The following is a 10,000-nucleotide window of genomic DNA, read 5'->3' on the forward strand; positions in this document are numbered from 1 at the left end:
CAGCGACACTTAGAATATTTTTGAAGCAGTACAAATCAGTAACCAGCGACACTTAGAATATTTTTGAAGCAGTACAAATCAGTAACCAGCTGACACTTAGAATATTTTTGAAGCAGTACAAATCAGTAACCAGCGACACTTAGAATATTTTTGGAGCAGTACAAATCAGTAACCAGCGACACTTAGAATATTTTTGAAGCTGTACAAATCAGTAACCACGACACTTAGAATATTTTTGAAGCAGTACAAATCAGTAACCACGACACTTAGAATATTTTTGAAGCAGTACAAATCAGTAACCACTGACACTTAGAATATTTTTGACGCAGTACAAATCAGTAACCAGCGACACTTAGAATATTTTTGAAGCAGTACAAATCAGTAACCAGCGACACTTAGAATATTTTTGGAGCAGTACAAATCAGTAACCACTGACACTTAGAATATTTTTGAAGCAGTACAAATCAGTAACCAGCGACACTTAGAATATTTTTGAAGCAGTACAAATCAGTAACCAGCGACACTTAGAATATTTTTGAAGCAGTACAAATCAGTAACCAGCGACACTTAGAATATTTTTGAAGCAGTACAAATCAGTAACCGCTGACACTTAGAATATTTTTGAAGCAGTACAAATCAGTAACCAGCGACACTTAGAATATTTTTGGAGCAGTACAAATCAGTAACCAGCGACACTTAGAATATTTTTGAAGCTGTACAAATCAGTAACCAGCGACACTTAGAATATTTTTGAAGCAGTACAAATCAGTAACCAGCGACACTTAGAATATTTTTGAAGCAGTACAAATCAGTAACCAGCGACACTTAGAATATTTTTGACGCAGTACAAATCAGTAACCAGCGACACTTAGAATATTTTTGAAGCAGTACAAATCAGTAACCAGCGACACTTAGAATATTTTTGGAGCAGTACAAATCAGTAACCACTGACACTTAGAATATTTTTGAAGCAGTACAAATCAGTAACCAGCGACACTTAGAATATTTTTGAAGCAGTACAAATCAGTAACCACTGACACTTAGAATATTTTTGAAGCAGTACAAATCAGTAACCAGCGACACTTAGAATATTTTTGAAGCAGTACAAATCAGTAACCAGCGACACTTAGAATATTTTTGAAGCAGTACAAATCAGTAACCGCTGACACTTAGAATATTTTTGAAGCAGTACAAATCAGTAACCACGACACTTAGAATATTTTTGAAGCAGTACAAATCAGTAACCACTGACACTTAGAATATTTTTGAAGCATTACAAATCAGTAACCAGCGACACTTAGAATATTTTTGGAGCAGTACAAATCAGTAACCAGCGACACTTAGAATATTTTTGAAGCAGTACAAATCAGTAACCAGCGACACTTAGAATATTTTTGGAGCAGTACAAATCAGTAACCAGCGACACTTAGAATATTTTTGAAGCTGTACAAATCAGTAACCAGCGACACTTAGAATATTTTTGAAGCAGTACAAATCAGTAACCACTGACACTTAGAATATTTTTGAAGCAGTACAAATCAGTAACCACTGACACTTAGAATATTTTTGACGCAGTACAAATCAGTAACCACGACACTTAGAATATTTTTGAAGCAGTACAAATCAGTAACCAGCGACACTTAGAATATTTTTGGAGCAGTACAAATCAGTAACCAGCGACACTTAGAATATTTTTGAAGCAGTACAAATCAGTAACCACTGACACTTAGAATATTTTTGAAGCAGTACAAATCAGTAACCAGCGACACTTAGAATATTTTTGAAGCAGTACAAATCAGTAACCACTGACACTTAGAATATTTTTGAAGCAGTACAAATCAGTAACCAGCTGACACTTAGAATATTTTTGAAGCAGTACAAATCAGTAACCAGCGACACTTATAATTTTTTTGAAGCAGTACAAATCAGTAACCACGACACTTAGAATATTTTTGAAGCATTACAAATCAGTAACCAGCGACACTTAGAATATTTTTGGAGCAGTACAAATCAGTAACCAGCGACACTTAGAATATTTTTGAAGCAGTACAAATCAGTAACCAAGTGCATTTTAGAATTGGTTACTGATTTCTCCGTTGAAGTTGGGGCTGCGGTTGGCTTCAGTTAGTGGTCGGGGCTTAATTTTCGCCGAGGGGAGCGTGTCCCGGTAGTGTCTCCGAGGAAGTGGTACCTATTGAAGGGGTGTTTCTGAATTTGGGCCCTTTTTGAGTGGCATTGCCGGATGGGTTTTGTGTTGAAGGCTTCCAAATCGAGTAGCTCAGCCGGATTTGACCCGGCGGTTCTACCGACTGTCACGCCTTCGAGGGGAGACTGTTGTATAAGTTCAGGCCGAATTTGGTGAATTTCCTAAGTCGGGAAGTGGTCCAACGGGTTTGGGAGTGAACCTAACTGCTCATACCAACTTTGAGGCTTTGGGGCCGGGTAGCACAGTCGGATTTGACCCGGCGGTTCTGCCGAATGCCTGGCCTTCGAGGGGGGCCTGCCCTCTGAGTTCAGGCCGAATTTGGTGAATTTCCTATTTTGGAAGTGGTCCAAACGGGGATGGCAGTGAACCTGACAGCTCATACCGACTTTGGGGCTTCCAAGCCGTAGCTCAGCCGGATTTGATCCGGCGGTTCCGCCGACTGTCACGCCTTCGAGGGGGGACTGTTGTCTAAGTTCAGGCCGAATTTGGTGAATTTCCTAAGTCGGGACGTGGTCCAAACGGGGTTGGGAGTGAACCTAACTGCTCATACCGACTTTGAGGCTTCGGGGCCGGGTAGCACAGTCGTATTTGTCCCGGGGGTTCTGCCGAATGCCTGGCCTTCGAGGGGGGCCTGCCCTCTGAGTTCAGGCCGAATTTGGTGAATTTCCTAAGTCGGGAAGTGGTCCAAATGGTGATGGGGTTGAATCTGACAGCTCATACCGACCTTGAGGCTTCCAAGCAGGCTGGCCCGGCCGGATTTGACCCGGCGGTTAGAATATTTTTCAGCAGTACAAATCAGTAACCAGCGACACTTAGAATATTTTTCAGCAGTACAAATCAGTAACCAGCGACACTTAGAATATTTTTTAGTCAGTACAAATCAGTAACCAGCGACACTTAGAATATTTTTGAAGCAGTACAAATCAGTAACCAGCGACACTTAGAATATTTTTGAGCAGTACAAATCAGTAACCAGCGACACTTAGAATATTTTTGAGCAGTACAAATCAGTAACCAGTGACACTTAGAATATTTTTGAAGCAGTACATATCAGTAACCGGCGACACTTAGAATATTTTTGAAGCAGTCGCCTTCGAGGGGGGACTGCCCTCTGAGTTCATGCCGAATTTGGTGAATTTTCTATGTCGGGAAGTGGTCCAAATGGTGATGGGGTTGAATCTGACAGCTCATACCGACCTTGAGGCTTCCAAGCCGGCTGGACCGGCCGGATTTGACCCGGCGGTTAGAAAATTTTTCAGTCAGTACAAATCAGTAACCAGCGACACTTAGAATATTTTTGTCAGTACAAATCAGTAACCAGCGACACTTAGAATATTTTTGGAGCAGTACAAATCAGTAACCAGCGACACTTAGAATATTTTTGAAGCAGTACAAATCAGTAACCGCTGACACTTAGAATATTTTTGAAGCAGTACAAATCAGTAACCAGCGACACTTAGAATATTTTTGAAGCAGTACAAATCAGTAACCACTGACACTTAGAATATTTTTGAAGCAGTACAAATCAGTAACCGCTGACACTTAGAATATTTTTGAAGCAGTACAAATCAGTAACCAGCGACACTTAGAATATTTTTGGAGCAGTACAAATCAGTAACCACTGACACTTAGAATATTTTTGAAGCAGTACAAATCAGTAACCAGCGACACTTAGAATATTTTTGAAGCAGTACAAATCAGTAACCACTGACACTTAGAATATTTTTGGAGCAGTACAAATCAGTAACCTCTGACACTTAGAATATTTTTGAAGCAGTACAAATCAGTAACCAGCGACACTTAGAATATTTTTGAAGCAGTACAAATCAGTAACCGCTGACACTTAGAATATTTTTGAAGCAGTACAAATCAGTAACCAGCGACACTTAGAATATTTTTGGAGCAGTACAAATCAGTAACCACTGACACTTAGAATATTTTTGAAGCAGTACAAATCAGTAACCAGCGACACTTAGAATATTTTTGAGTACAAATCAGTAACCACTGACACTTAGAATATTTTTGGAGCAGTACAAATCAGTAACCACTGACACTTAGAATATTTTTGAAGCAGTACAAATCAGTAACCAGCGACACTTAGAATATTTTTGAAGCAGTAGAAGTCAGTAACCAAGTGCATTTTTGAATTGGTTACTGATTTCTCCGTTGAAGTTGGGGCTGCGGTGGGCTTCAGTTAGTGGTGGGGGCTTAATTTTCGCCGAGGGGAGCGTGTCCCGGTCGTGTCTCCGAGGAAGTGGTACCTTTTGAAGGGGGTGTTTCTGAATTTGGGCCCTTTTTGAGTGGCATTGCCGGATGGGTTTTGTGTTGAAGGCTTCCAAATCGGGTAGCTCAGCCGGATTTGACCCGGCGGTTCTGCGACTGTCACGCCTTCGAGGGGGGACTGTTGTATAAGTTCAGGCCGAATTTGGCGAATTTCCTAAGTCGGGAAATGGCCCAAACTGGGATGGGACTGAACCTGACAGCTCATACCGACTGTGAGGCTTCGGGGCCGGGTAGCTCAGCCGTATTTGATCCGGCGGTTCTGCCGACTGCTACGCCTTCGAGGGGGGACTGTTGTCTAAGTTCAGGCCGAATTTGGTGATTTTCCTAGTCGGGAAGTGGTCCAAACGGGGATGGGAGTGAACCTGACAGCTCATACCGACTTTGGGGCTTCCAAGCCGGGTAGCTCAACCGGATTTGATCCGGCGATTCTAGCGACTTCCACGGCTTCGAGGGGGGACTGTTGTCTAAGTTCAGGCCGAATTTGGTGAATTTCCTAAGTCGGGAAGTGGTCCAAACGGGGATGGGAGTGAACCTGACAGCTCATACCGACATTGAGGCTTCGGGGCCGGGTAGCACAGTCGGATTTGACCCGGCGATTCTGCCGAATTCCACGCCTTCGAGCGGGGCCTCTCCTCTGAGTTCAGGCCGAATTTGGTGAATTTCCTAAGTCGGGAAGTGGTCCAAACGGGGATGGGAGTGAACCTGACAGCTCATACCGACTTTGGGGCTTCCAAGCCGGGTAGCTCAACCGGATTTGATCCGGCGGTTCTGCCGACTGTCACGGCTTCGAGGGGGGACTGTTGTATAAGTTCAGGCCGAATTTGGTGAATTTCCCGAGTCGGGAAGTGGTCCAAACGGGGATGGGAGTGAACCTGACAGCTCATACCGACTTTGAGGCTTCGGGGCCGGGTAGCTCAGTCGGATTTGACCCGGCGATTCTGCCGACTTCCACGCCTTCGAGCGGGGACTCTCCTCTAAGTTCAGGCCGAATTTGGTGAATTTCCTAAGTCGGGAAGTGGTTCAAACGGGGATGGGAGTGAACCTGACAGCTCATACCGACTTTGGGGCTTCCAAGCCGGGTAGCTCAACCGGATTTGATCCGGCGGTTCTAGCGACTGTCACGGCTTCGAGGGGGGACTGTTGTATAAGTTCAGGCCGAATTTGGTGAATTTCCCGAGTCGGGAAGTGGTCCAAACGGGGATGGGAGTGAACCTGACAGCTCTTACCGACTTTGGGGCTTCCAAGCCGGGTAGCTCAACCGGATTTGATCCGGCGGTTCTGCCGACTGTCACGCCTTCGAGGGGGGACTGTTGTATAAGTTCAGGCCGAATTTGGTGAATTTCCCGAGTCGGGAAGTGGTCCAAACGGGGATGGGAGTGAACCTGACAGCTCTTACCGACTTTGAGGCTTCGGGGCCGGGTAGCTCAGCCGGATTTGATCCGGCGGTTCTGCCGACTGTCACGCCTTCGAGGGGGGACTGTCCTCTGAGTTCAGGCCGAATTTGGTGAATTTCCCGAGTCGGGAAGTGGTCCAAACGGGGATGGGAGTGAACCTGACAGCTCATACCGACTTTGAGGCTTCCAAGCCGGGTAGCTCAGCCGGATTTGACCCGGCGATTCTGCCGACTTCCACGCCTTCGAGGGGGGACTGCCCTCTGAGTTCAGGCCGAATTTGGTGCATTTCCCGAGTCGGGAAGTGGTCTCTGTCACAACGGGGGCAAGTGTCTGAAGAGGTAAAGTGAGTAACCAGCACAGCTTAGGGAAGGGTTCCAAAGTTCTCAACAATGTGAATTCGGTTACCAGGAAAGCTTAGGAAAGTTGCCTGACTGTCCCAAACGAATGAACTGCAAAACTTAGGGAACATGCCCGAAGATGCTTAAAAGTGTGAAATCAGTAAGCAGGAAAGCATAGGAAAGTGCCTGAAAGTGCTAAATGAGTAACATGAAAAACGTAGAAAAATGCCCGAAAATGTTTAAAAGTGTGAACTCAGTAACCAGCAAAACTTAGTAAAACGTTGGAAAAGCAGAAATGAGTAACCAGAAAAACTTAGAAAAATGTTTGAAAATGAGAAATGAGTAACCAGAAAAACTTAGAAAAATGTTTGAAAATGAGAAATGAGTAACCAAGAAAACTTAGAAAAATGCCCAAAAAGAAGAAATCAGTAACCAGAAAAACTTAGAAAAATGTTTGAAAATGAGAAATGAGTAACCAGAAAAACTTAGAAAAATGTTTGAAAATGAGAAATGAGTAACCAAGAAAACTTAGAAAAATGCCCAAAAAGAAGAAATCAGTAACCAGAAAAACTTAGAAAAATGTTTGAAAATGAGAAATGAGTAACCAGAAAAACTTAGAAAAATGTTTGAAAATGAGAAATGAGTAACCAAGAAAACTTAGAAAAATGCCCAAAAAGAAGAAATCAGTAACCAGAAAAACTTAGAAAAATGTTTGAAAATGAGAAATGAGTAACCAGAAAAACTTAGAAAAATGTTTGAAAATGAGAAATGAGTAACCAAGAAAACTTAGAAAAATGCCCAAAAAGAAGAAATCAGTAACCAGAAAAACTTAGAAAAATGTTTGAAAATGAGAAATGAGTAACCAAGAAAACTTAGAAAAATGCCCAAAAAGAAGAAATCAGTAACCAGAAAAACTTAGAAAAATGTTTGAAAATGAGAAATGAGTAACCAGAAAAACTTAGAAAAATGTTTGAAAATGAGAAATGAGTAACCAAGAAAACTTAGAAAAATGCCCAAAAAGAAGAAATCAGTAACCAGAAAAACTTAGAAAAATGTTTGAAAATGAGAAATGAGTAACCAAGAAAACTTAGAAAAATGCCCGAAAAGAAGAAATCAGTAACCAGAAAAACTTAGAAAAATTTTCGGCCAAGTGTGAAAAATATTCTAAGTGTCAGCGGAGGAAAATGCCGAAGCATCGGGAAAGATTCAAAAACTCATGCCGAACATGAGTTCCGAAGTGCCGGAGGAACTGGGCGAATTGAGCCCGGCGGTTGGCCAGATGTCGTTTTGAGTCTGCAGCCCGAAAACTTTAACTTTGTCTGCCGCGGAAGTCTGGACCGGGAAAAATCCAAACGGTTTTGCCGGGTTCGAGTTCCAGAGCGAAGCAGTCGAATTTGAAATTCAGACCCATTCAGTGCCACTTGACATTGTGACACAGTGAGGTTGGCGGGGTACCCGGAGATTTCTGGGAACACGATTTTTAGAACAAAATGGCGGCGCGGGACCACTTTGAAAGGCATCCGAAAAACGGTTCCGCGGGCAGAGCACTTGAATGACAGGCCTGTGTGCATGCCCAAGAGCTCTCGGAAGTCTAATTTTTGACACTTTGTCAAATTTTCGACAGACTTACCCAACTCTTGCTGCCTGTTCTAAGAATCAGTCAGAGGCCTGTGCGGCGGTCTCTTGACACTTTGGAGGGCGGGCAAACCCCACGTTGACTCCGGCCGTCCCTCCAAAAGGCACTTGCTATTGGGGGAAAGGATTGCAAGTAGCCTGGTTCCCGTGGGAGCGGCCAGGAAGGGTGCAGGCTGGCCCTTGCCTGAGCATTCCCAAAACCCTCTTCCGCTGAGAGCAGACCTCGCACGCCGCACTACCGGCTCTGGGAGTGGTTGGCCGCTATTGTACATAGTCCGGTCCTTCCTCTGCCACCCGGCAAGTGCGATGGCTCTGCCGCCCTGCGGTGCTCGTCACCCAGGTTTGGGGAACACGATACTTAGAACATGTTGGCGGCTCGGGACCTGCAGGCGAAAGGGGCCCCGTGGTGCTGAGCACATCGACCTCGGGTCTCAGTGCAAGCCGGAGAGTTCGCGGAAGTCTTAAAAGATTTTGACATCTGCTCAATTCTTTGACAGGCTTGCCTGACTCTTTCCGTCCGTTCTAAGAATCAGTCGGAGGCCGGGGCGGGGACGGTCTCTTGACACACGGAGGGTTGGCTTCCCTCCTCAGGTGTTTGTGTCGAAAATGAAGGCGAGAGATGCAAGCGTCCTGGTTCCCCTGGGTGCTGCCAGCAAGGGTGCAGGCTGACCCTTGCCTGAGCACTCCCAAAAGCCTCTTAAGCTGAGAGCAGGCGCCGCACTACCGGCTCTGGGAGTCGTTGGCCGCTATTGTACATAGTCCGGTCCTTCCTCTGCCACCCGGCAAGTGCGATGGCTCTGCCTCCCTGCGGTGCTCGTCACCCAGGTTTGGGGAACACGATACTTAGAACATGTTGGCGGCTCGGGACCTGCAGGCGAAGGGGGCCCCGTGGTGCTGAGCACATCGACCTCGCGTCTCAGTGCAAGCCGGAGAGTTCGCGGAAGTCTTAACAGGCTTGCCTGACTCTTTCCGTCCGTTCTAAGAATCAGTCGGAGGCCGGGGCGGGGACGGTCTCTTGACACACGGAGGGTTGGCTTCCCTCCTCAGGCGTTTGTGTCGAAAATGAAGGCGAGAGATGCAAGCGTCCTGGTTCCCCTGGGTGCTGCCAGCAAGGGTGCAGGCTGACCCTTGCCTGAGCACTCCCAAAAGCCTCTTAGGCTGAGAGCAGGCGCCGCACTACCGGCTCTGGGAGTCGTTGGCCGCTATTGTACATAGTCCGGTCCTTCCTCTGCCACCCGGCAAGTGCGATGGCTCTGCCTCCCTGCGGTGCCCGTCACCCAGGTTTGGAGAACACGATACTTAGAACATGTTGGCGGCTCGGGACCTGCAGGCGAAAGGGGCCCCGTGGTGCTGAGCACATCGACCTCGCGTCTCAGTGCAAGCCGGAGAGTTCGCGGAAGTCTTTAACAGGCTTGCCTGACTCTTTCCGTCCGTTCTAAGAATCAGTCGGAGGCCGGGGCGGGGACGGTCTCTTGACACACGGAGGGTTGGCTTCCCTCCTCAGGCGTTTGTGTCGAAAATGAAGGCGAGAGATGCAAGCGTCCTGGTTCCCCTGGGTGCTGCCAGCAAGGGTGCAGGCTGACCCTTGCCTGAGCACTCCCAGAAGCCTCTTAGGCTGAGAGCAGACGCCGCACTACCGGCTCTGGGAGTCGTTGGCCGCTATTGTACATAGTCCGGTCCTTCCTCTGCCACCCGGCAAGTGCGATGGCTCTGCCTCCCTGCGGTGCCCGTCACCCAGGTTTGGAGAACACGATACTAAGAACATGTTGGCGGCTCGGGACCTGCAGGCGAAAGGGGCCCCGTGGTGCTTAGCACATCGACCTCGCGTCTCAGTGCAAGCCGGAGAGTTCGCGGAAGTCTAAAGCTTTTGACATTCGCTCAAAGCTTTGACAGGCTTGCCCGACTCTTTCCGTCCGTTCTAAGAATCAGTCAGAGGCTGGTGGGGAGGTCTCTTGACGCAAGGGGAGGGGTGGCGTCCCTCCTCAGGCGCTTGTGTCGAAAATGAAGGCGAGAGATGCAAGCGTCCTGGTTCCCCTGGGTGCTGCCAGCAAGGGTGCAGGCTGACCCTTGCCTGAGCACTCCCAGAAGCCTCTTAGGCTGAGAGCAGACGCCGCACAACCGGCTCTGGGAGTCGTTGGCCGCTA

Source organism: Hemiscyllium ocellatum (assembly GCF_020745735.1).
Source record: "Hemiscyllium ocellatum isolate sHemOce1 chromosome 15 unlocalized genomic scaffold, sHemOce1.pat.X.cur. SUPER_15_unloc_1, whole genome shotgun sequence".
NCBI lineage: Eukaryota > Metazoa > Chordata > Chondrichthyes > Orectolobiformes > Hemiscylliidae > Hemiscyllium > Hemiscyllium ocellatum.